Source organism: Trachypithecus francoisi, unplaced genomic scaffold (assembly GCF_009764315.1).
Source record: "Trachypithecus francoisi isolate TF-2019V2 unplaced genomic scaffold, Tfra_2.0 Lachesis_group15, whole genome shotgun sequence".
Taxonomy (NCBI): domain Eukaryota; kingdom Metazoa; phylum Chordata; class Mammalia; order Primates; family Cercopithecidae; genus Trachypithecus; species Trachypithecus francoisi.
In genome coordinates this window covers 86233319-86243470 of record NW_022681460.1, presented here as the reverse complement: position 1 = coordinate 86243470, position 10152 = coordinate 86233319, and the positions used below count along the sequence as shown (strand labels likewise).

The 10152-nt window shown below is 38.8% G+C and overlaps 1 pseudogene; it reads right to left on the bottom strand.

Annotated features, from left to right (window-relative positions):
• Positions 1-7111: 7111 nt before the first annotated feature.
• Positions 7112-7457, bottom strand: LOC117098080 (annotated as a pseudogene).
• Between the last annotated feature and the right edge of the window lie 2695 nt (positions 7458-10152).

Genomic DNA, 10152 nt, shown 5'->3' with positions numbered 1-10152 from the left:
CAGTATAATTTAGCATTCATAACTATAACTTATAACTATGTAAAAATATTCCAATGACAAAATTTTAGATTAAGAAGTTGTAAATAGCCAGACATGGTGGCTCATGCCGGAAATCCTAGTACTTTGGGAAGCCAAAATGGAAGAATCGCTTGAGATCAGGAGTTTGAGACCAGTCTGGGCAACATAAAGCAAGACGTGCATTTCTCCAAAAATAAAAACACAAAAATAAATCAGCCAGGCTTGGTGCATGCAAGTGTAGTCCTAGCTGCTCAGGAGGCTGAGGTGGAAGGATCACTGGAGCCCAGGAGTTTGAGGCTGCAGTGAGTTGTGATTGCATCACACCCTCCAGTCTGAGCAACAGAACTTAAGCTTTAAGCCCTGTCTTAAAGAACCTTATTCTTTTAAGTTGTACGTTTAGGTGTTGAATCATGTTTGAATTTTTATACATTTAAAACTGTGTTTTTTTTTTTTTTTTTTTTTTTTTTTACTGCAGTATTTCTTTCAAACCTTACAACTCATGACTTAGGTTTCTGATGGGTTAAAAATATATTCTGACTAATGTTTAGCCATGAATTCCACCACGTCAGCTTATATGAATAATGCCACTTCACCCCAAATCCAAGCATGGGAAATTTGCAATTCCCTCAAAGGATTGTAAATGAGCCCAGTGTCAAGCTGCCAAAGTAAATTAACAAGATTAGATTTTGTGATACTATCTATCAGAAATTTAAATGACTAGTAATTAAAACAGTCCTTGCTCTCTTGTGACACATGCAGGGTGACAAAACAGTCCTCATATGTTACCTTTCTGCTTCTGCCTGTTTTATTATATCTGATTGGGCACCAGGTGGCTTATTCTGTAGGGTGTCTTATAGTTCATGAAATTCTAAAAGTGAAACAGAAATACAACACAATAAATATTTTATGGTATGGGTGAATATATGCTCCCCAAAGCTCTCCTGTACCCTTGAGTTTTATCATAGCATTTTCTATAATCAGATAACTTGTTATGATTATAGAACATATTTTTAATACACACGAGGAGGTGACTACCCATAATTTATCACCCTGAGATAATCACTATTAATTGTGTGTGTGTGTGTGTGTATGTGTGTATTGATATTTTGCTATTTATTCTGAAATAATTGTAATCATATGACATAAAACATAAAATTGCATAAATTGATTTTAAAACATCTTTTTCTGATTATAAAAGCAATATAATGACATTATTGAACATTTGGAAAATAAAGAAGATGAAAATAATCGAGGGTCCCACCCAGAGATAACCCATTATTAATATTTTCATAATTTTAAATATGAGCTTTTTTCTTTGCATATTTTATATATTTAGAAGTACACAATAGGTAATAATTTTTTGTCATAATGAGCAGAGAAATAGTGTAAAACTTTGGTGGAAGATGCTATGCAGAGAGGCTAGTGGCAGATAATATATTTATTTAACTTTTCTACTTAGAAAAAGTAAATTATTCAGGTCATTAAAAATGACCTCTAAGGAAATAGAAAATGTCTCCAGATTATTTGGCAATAAGAATGGTTTCCACTATTTTTCTGGGAAACTCTGTTATGTGTATTGAGGGGTGAGGAGACAGAGTTTGGAGAAAAGAAACTTCTGGTTTTGTTGCTTTTCCTAGTTCAGTGTCATAACTGCATTTAGCTACTGTTAGCAAGAACTGGAACCCAGCCTCATCAAGCAATGTTTTAAAAGATCATCCAATATAGTGAAGGATTCCCCCTAACTCTGGGGTGAAGAATGTCACTCAGGAAACACATTTTCTGGAATTGTTGTGGGAAATGCAGAAGCAGAAGAGAAATATTTGAGAGAGTCCAACTCTGTGAAGGTTTGTCCCCAGACTATTCAATACTCATGACACCACCTATGCAATTTTATTTATTTTTATTTTTATTTTTATTTCTGAGAAGGAGTCTCACTCTGTCATCCAGGCTGAAGTGCAGTGGCACGATCTCAGCTCACTGCAAGCTCCGCCTCCTGGGTTCATGCCATTCTCCAGCCTCAGCCTCCTGAGTAGCTGGGACTACAGGCACCCACCACCACACCTGGCTTATTTTTTGTATTTTTAGTACAGACGGGGTTTCACCATATTAGCCAGGATGGTCTTGATCTCCTGACCTCGTGATCCATTTCTACATTTGGAATTCAGACTAAGTTAAGTTCAAGAGTCTCTTTATAAAGTTGAACTACTGCTGAATTTTTTTAAATGTAATTCATCTTGGCTGGAGTAATCCTTTAAGTAATGTTTCCAAGAAAGGTGCACATGTAGGCTCTCTGGGCATTTTCATACCTGAGGATGCCTTTGCAGACATTCTCAGTTCATAATCTTTTTGTTGTAAATTCTGTAGACATTGCTCCACATCTTTTTGCTAATGGGTGTTGCTGGGGAAATATCTTAAGTCAGTAATTTTTGTATCTCTGTAAACAATGGATTATTTCTGCTTGATCTCAAAATTTTTTTCCCCCCTTTATTTTTCTGTCTTGATCCATTAACTGTCATTGGATTCTGATATTGAAACTAAAGAACTGAATTGACAAAGGATTCTTTGGGGTGCCACTTTGCCAGCCAGAAATATCCATGGTTGGTGGTGCTCCTGTCAGAGCTTCATTTGGCTCCAGGCTCACCACTGGACTTGCTCTGCCCACTCAGCCTGGCAGGTTGCTCTTGGCTCCTGCTATCAACCCAGATCTCACACTCACCAAGGGCAAGCCAGGTGCACTGGTGGCCGCAGCATGGCGGGCAGCTACAGGTCCCAGAACAGGTGCCAGCTCTATGTGAGACTGCAGCTGGACCAGGCACACCACAAGCAGCTTCTGACCTGGGCACTGGCATCTGGACAAGGGGAACACGGTGGCATCTGAAAATCTCAGCGATGCCAGCAACTGCAGAGATGCAAAGGGGGTATTACGCATGTCACAGCTCTGGCTCAGGGAGTCCCAAGGTCTGGACCCCAGAAGGGTTGCAGCTTGTTCATGTTGCAGTTCATTCTTTCCCACCATCCACACACTTCAACGAACAGGGTCCCAGCTCCTTCAGTCCCACTGTCCCACCTCAGCCCACAGCTCCTGGGCAGGCTCATTCCTACTGCCACTTCCCATCATGTGGGGCACACACCCCGTGCTGGCAGAGGACAGGAGTACTACACAGTTACAGCTCCTTTCACATCCACTGTTCAGCAGTCCCAGGTTCTTGTCCTATGCCCAAGAAGAATGAGGTTACATGGATGACTGAAGAGTGAACAAGGCAGAGAAGAGTTTTATTGAACAACAGAATAGCTCTCAGCTGAGAGTGGATCCGATGTGGGTAGCCTCTACCCAAGGCAGGTAGTGCCATTGTGCGGCTGAGTCCAGGGTTTTTATGGGCTCAGAATAGGGGAGTGTATTTGACTGGTCCCTGGGTGATCCTGGAAAAAGCACCATTTGATTGGCTAAAAGGCATCAAGGAAGCTCTCACTCCAGTCAGGGCTTTACCCGGAACTGGTGGCTTGGTTTTCAGGCTTTAATTGTCTTTAGTTTGAAGGTGGGGTTTCACTGGGGATCCACTTCTGTTTCCCTCCTACTGCTATCACTTTTAAATCCTAAGGTGATCTTTTGGTATTTATATGCAACAAGAATACTACCCAATGGCATGTGACATACCTGTGCTCTCATGACCAGGCATGATACCCTCACCAGCCCTCAGCTGAATGGGTTCAATATGCTGTTTCAAAGACAAGTATTGCCATGCCAATGGTGCCTGGGCCATAGTGGGTTTTCTGAGCCACGGGAAGACCAAAGTTTATTTATTTTTCTAGAAAATGTGACAATCTTGGAGTGCTCGTTTTTGACTGCAGTGCTTCACTTCTTGATTGATGGAATTTATGCCAAGATTGAGAAGAATATTTTGCTATGCAATCCTAGCCAATCAGAGAGGGAATAACATCTGGCTTGGAATCTAACACCCTCTAAAATGAACTCCTGAATGTTACAAAGAAAAGCAACAGCTGAATGTATGTGGGAAAGGTTGGGGATCACATATAATTTGGTTTAATTATATAGAAATGGTTGAAATTTTTCCTCAGGATGTAGCACTCTCATTTAATTGATTTGGCTTAGATCTCAGTAAACTCCTTTAAGGAATTTTATCAATTTCAAAAATATCTTTAATTTTGTGCCTTCACTCCTTATTTTTCTTTTGAGACAGGGTCTTATTCTGCCACCCAGGCTGGAGTGCAGTGGCACAATCATGGTTCATTGCAACTTTGATCTCCTGGGCTCGAGTGATCCTCTCACCTCAGCCCCTGAGTAGCTGGGACTACAGGCATGCATCACCACATCAGGCTCATTAACTTATATATATTTGTTTCTTTGTTTGTTTTTTTGTTTTTGTTTTTGTTTTGTAGATACAGGATATCTGCCCTATGTTGCCCAGGCTGGTCTCGAACTCCTGGGCTCAAGTGATCGGCCTGCCTTGGCCTCCCTAAGTGCTGGGATTAAAAGTGTGAACCACCACATCTGCCCATTTACTGCTCTTGATACACTTATTTTCTTGTTTCTTTCTCAGAAATACAAATATAATCCTTACAAAACATCTTGTCTCTATGTTCCAAATGACTATTATCCTCTAATGTTCAAAAACCTCTTTTGCCCTTTCTTTTGCAATCTGGGAGATCTTCTTAAGTTTGTTCTCCATATCACTGATTCACTGTTCTTCTGAGCTCTGCTTTTTACTGACAAAAAGGTAAATTTTACTTCTATTTTAATTTTATTTTCTTGACATTCTTTACTACCCCCGCCAATTTTAGATGAACTTTCTTTTTTCATTTAATTCTAATTTTCCCTTTATCCCGGTTGGTTTTCTATGTCTCTTGGCTCCTCTTCCATATAGGCAGTGTATTTTTGCAATCTATTGAGGATACCAAACAATTCTGAAAATGTTTGGCTCATGCACTATATATATTTTTAAGTTTACTCTTACTCTGAATCTTAAGGATAAAAGCCCTAGGCAAGTTTTAAAATTAATCCTTGAAACAAGCAATCCACGCGTGGACAAAGTCAACATATACACCTTCCACCCTAATATCTGGACCTTGGAATACTCATCTTGTTCCAGGGTGACTCTGCAGTGCTGAGATGGGATATTTTCCCCTGGCTCTACTTCCTTTAAACCTGATAATCTGAATAAATGTGATACGAGAAAAAAGTATATAGTTGTAATAGTAGAAAAAAATATAGTCATTCCTCAATATCCATGAGGGATTGGTTACAGAACCCCTCACAGATAGCAAATTCTCAGATGCTCAAGTTCCTGATATAAAATGGCCATAGTGTTTGTGTATAACCTATGTACATCCTCCCATATATTTTCAGTCTCTCTGGATTACATGTAATACCTAATGCAAAGTAAATACTATGTAAATAGTAGTTCTGTATTATCTAGGGAAAAATGATAAGGAAAAAAGTCTGCACAGTTCACTACAGACACAACTATCCTTTAAAAAAAAATCAATTTGCAGTTGGTTGAATTCACAGATGCAGAACCCATGGACACAAAGGCTAACTGTGCTTATACCAAGCTTTTTGTTTCTCTCAGAATCTACAAAATTGTGGGAAATCCTCCCTCCATCATGTCAACTCATCTCCTCCTACTTTTACCCTAGTGCATTGAGGAGGTGCAATTTCCGAATGGATGCAGAACAGAGGGTGGGGGCCACAGCTGTGGCAGTCTCCTTCAGAAGAGGTTACCATCTAGACATCAAGGCAGTATTGCTCACTTTAGAATTAATGGATCAATAAAAGCACTGAAACTCTTTTCCTATCCATTCAGGTGTCTTTTCTAGTCGTCCTTCTAATACAAAAAATTGAATATGTACAGCAGTAAGCATAGATAAATATCATAAATGAAATTCGCTTTATAGTTGTCACTTTGGCTACTGAGTCTCGGAATGGTCCTATTTTTTCTGTGCTGCATCTTTTGGGTGATAATACAATGTAAAGACAATCTGCAACAATTACTTAATGATGTGAAACAAGATTCATTGCTAATATGTTCACGTTGCATTTCTAGACATTATGCAATAGCATAATTTTTCATTTGCTAAGGCCATGACTTGATGCTCAAGGTCACAGTGTAAAATACTTTAACTTCATGGAAATTACAGTTTGTAAAGGATGTTAAGCAAGAAAAATCTTACCCGTGTTTCACAGGGATTATAAACACTGCTGATAATTCTTAATGTGTCGTAGACCCGGTATTTGACTCCAACTCTGCAGGGAAGCTCGGAAAGCTGAAGACAAAAAGATAACACATTAAGTGTCAATTTCTTGCTGCTTCTGTTGATGCTCATATTGAGTGTGATGTGGTTACAGTTTAATTGTAATGACTGTGACTCTAACTATAATAATTAATCAGCAACAGTGTTTGTTCAAGCCAGTTTTCAATTCTTTTCCTGAAAAAAAATCATCTTTTAAAGTTTCTACATTGATTTTTAGCTTCTCAAAGAATTTTTAAAAAATATTCTTTTCAGTTATTTGAAACACATTAGAAATATATTTTCCATACTTTTAGAAAAGACCTAAAGCCATTCTGAGTTCAGAGAAGACCACATGTTTACATTAAGAAATTAAGGAAAACTGATCTGCATTAACCTTGGGAGTAGTCAATGTACTTAAGTGGAATCCGTAACAGTAGCTTATCCTTTTGTGTATTTTCAATCACGAATGCATGGTTTTACTGTTGGTTTACAATCTAGATTTCCATGCGTCTTCAACCTGTTGTGCCAATTAATGGAAGGAATGTGGACAAAAAGAAAGTAAATAATAATCTCCCACTGTCCCATCCCTGCTGTCATACTCAAGGGCTGTGCCTATTCTTGTTCTCCTACTGTTTGCATGCTTCTTCAAGGAACTGGGGAAGAGTAGATTTGCAGAAAGGTCCTACGTGAGTGGATGTATACCCTGACAGGCTGGCTTGTGATTATGCCTATAATTGTATCCTTGCCCTCCACGGCTGTCATCTCTGGAGTCCTGTTATCTATTGTTTGCATTATTATATAACTCTTTGGCGTATTAAAATTTTGCCTTTTCTTTTTTTTTTGGAAATGAAAGGCCTCACATATATTACTGAACCCAGCCAACCAACACATTCATAATAGATTCAGAGAGGAAAATACGTCGAACTCTCCAGAGAGTGGTGACATTTTCAGTTTGATATGGTAATGTGATCGTGACCTTCAGACAGCACAAATATATGTGCCATCTCATGTGCAATTCCTTATAGACCCAGCTTGGTTCTTCTCCAATGTCTCCTTTTGGAGTTGTACCTTATTTTATTTCCAGTTTTCATCCGAATCCACTGGGGAATGGGACGATTTTGCTTTTGTTTCTTGGCCAGGAATCACTTAATCCTGAAAGTCTTGTGAGAAGACATGGCGAGAAGTGGAGGCAAGAACACACCACGATGGCGGAGAAAGGAAAAGAAGAGGGCAAAATTTTGCCTTTTCAACTAAATTTTCAGTCCTGAGTGTCAGGGGCAGAACCTATGAAACTCTTTTGTATACCTCTCATACATTAGGTGTTCAATAAACATTTGTTGAGTCAAGCAGAAGCGCATGCAACTGACAACATATAAAAATGTTCCTACACACTCAGGGAATCAAGGTATTCAAATTCTTTTTATGTTCTGGCTAAAAGCATAAACGAAGGAATTATTTTTGTTTTAAGCCTGATTAACTTTCTTGATTTAGTAATATATCTGAAGAGTTCTTAATGAAGAAGAAAATGTATGTTAAGATGTCAATGAGAATACAAAATTACATATACTATATAATTTCAACTAGTATCAGGAAAAGGTTAGAAATATCTATCTCTGGGTGATTAAATGATTTCTTCCCTCTTCTTTTGGCTTTTCTGGATTTTTGACATTTTTGGCCCTCAGAATATTTACTTTTGTAATCAGAAAAATATTTAAGAAAGAAAATATTTGTAGTCCTTTTATGTGTGTACATATGTATATGCATGTGAGAGAGAGAAAGAATGAGATTTTTCTCTTTAAGGTAAAATAAGAGAACAGCAGTAACAGGCTCTAAATAAAGTTGGGTTGTGATGAATCGTTGTTTTACTAAAACATGTAAAGTAACCTGATATAATAAAAGTCATTTTATTTAACATTTTATTAACCAGATCTCTAGCTCCATATTTATCTCTATTCTATGTAACATATCTTCTCTTCTCAATCTCTCTCTCTTTTTTTTTTTTTTTTTTTTTAACCTCTGTCATCCAGGCTGGGACCACAGGTACGGGCCACCACCTGGCTAATTTTTGTGTTTCTGTAGAGACTGGGTTTTGCCGTGTTGCCTAGACTGGTTTCAAACTTCTAAGCTCAAAGCGATCCATCTGCCTCTGCTTCCCAAAGTGCCTGGATTACAGGCATGAGCTACCGCACCCAGCCTCTCGATCTCTATTTTAATGTACAGCAAGCTCCAACTTATATGATAAATGAAGATATGTTCTAGTGAGTCAAATATCAGAGTTAAAGGAGATCATAGCTATTTCCAATGGATAGAATGCTAGAAAAAAAATATTTTTATTGTTCATATTCATATTAATGGGCAATCACTCAGAAAAATTACATATGTGTACATAAATACACATTACTATTTAGCCTCTTCCTCCTCTCCCCTTCAGAAGCATAGTAAAACATTTGAGGAATTACAAAGTGATCAGGCTGGAAAATAATGACAACAAAGCCATTCAGAGCACTCAACTCCAACTATGATGGGTGTTGAGGGAAAAGAATTAACTATAACCCAGTCTCTGCCCTGAAGGCTCTTCAGTCTAATGGGGAGACAGGTACATGGAAATAGTTACACATGTGCTCACTGCCCTAACCCAGAGTGGAACTTTTCAGCCAGGAACCATCATCCGGCCTCCTTTTCTATTTGTGCACAGTCACTTGTATTTGAAATCCTTTTTGGTCTTCAGGAGTTCTCATGGATGAGTGATACATATTTAATAAGTACTTTTAAAGCTCTTAATCTCCATCCAGTTTCATGTAAAGGTCCGGTCCTTGGAGTTGAGGTCCTAGTCCTGCCTTTTACCGGCCCTCAGAGTTTGGTTAAGTTGCAGAACCTGGTTAAGTGTAAGGGGTTGCAGGAACGATCAGTGGAGATTCCACAGGAAGGCCCTGGCACAGGCCAGGCCAAGGCCTGGTACTACAGAAGTGTGGTTGTCAAGGATTTGGTCACAACTCAAGGCTGAAGGAAATATTTTTTAATTTTCTATAACTCAATTTCTGGCCCTAGGCCCCCATTTCACTGGGGCATCCCTAGGTTATGTTGATCTTTCTGTATTTTTACACATGACTAAAAGGATGGTGGTGGTTCCCACATGTCACTGCCCTTGTCTGCTTGGCCCTCTTGGGTCTGGAGGCTCTCTGAGCTCTCTCTGCCACCCACAGCTGTGGGGATCTTCTGGGAGGTAACCTAGATCCCTCTTCCAGATAAGCTGCATAACCATACCTCTCTGGCTTCTCATGAGAGACCCGACTAGGTGATGGGTTAGAAAGCTTGGTGCAGATTTCCAGGTCTCTCATGCCCTCTAGAAGCTTCCTTTCTTTTTTTTCCCCTCCTATATTCACCTACCAAATATGCTGGTTGTTCCCACAAATAACCCACCCTTCTTAGCGTCTATGAAAATACTCATTGTTTTTCTAAGTGATTAGGCTTTTGTAAAGCAAAAACCAGGAATACTTGTAAGCCAGTACTGTTTTCCCTTCAGCCACATAAATCCCTAGAGGCAACAGGCTGATTAGCTACTTCCTAAAAGAGAAAATGAAAAGAGAAATAGAGAAATATAAAAGAACCACAAAAACCAATTAATGTCTTAAAGGATTATATAGCCACAGTAGATGTAAATTTGGTAAAAGCATCAGTGGAGAAATAATAATTAACATTTCACATAGTTCTGCTGTTGTGGTTTTTAAAAATAGGTCTATAATTCTTTAATACTCTTACTTTCTAGAGGTGGAACTTAATTTCCCTCCGCACAAGTATAGGGTGGCCTTAATGACCAGCATGTAATGAATAGAAAATGGCAGAAGTGATGAAATGTCGCTGAAGTGAGGTTATAAAAAGACAGAG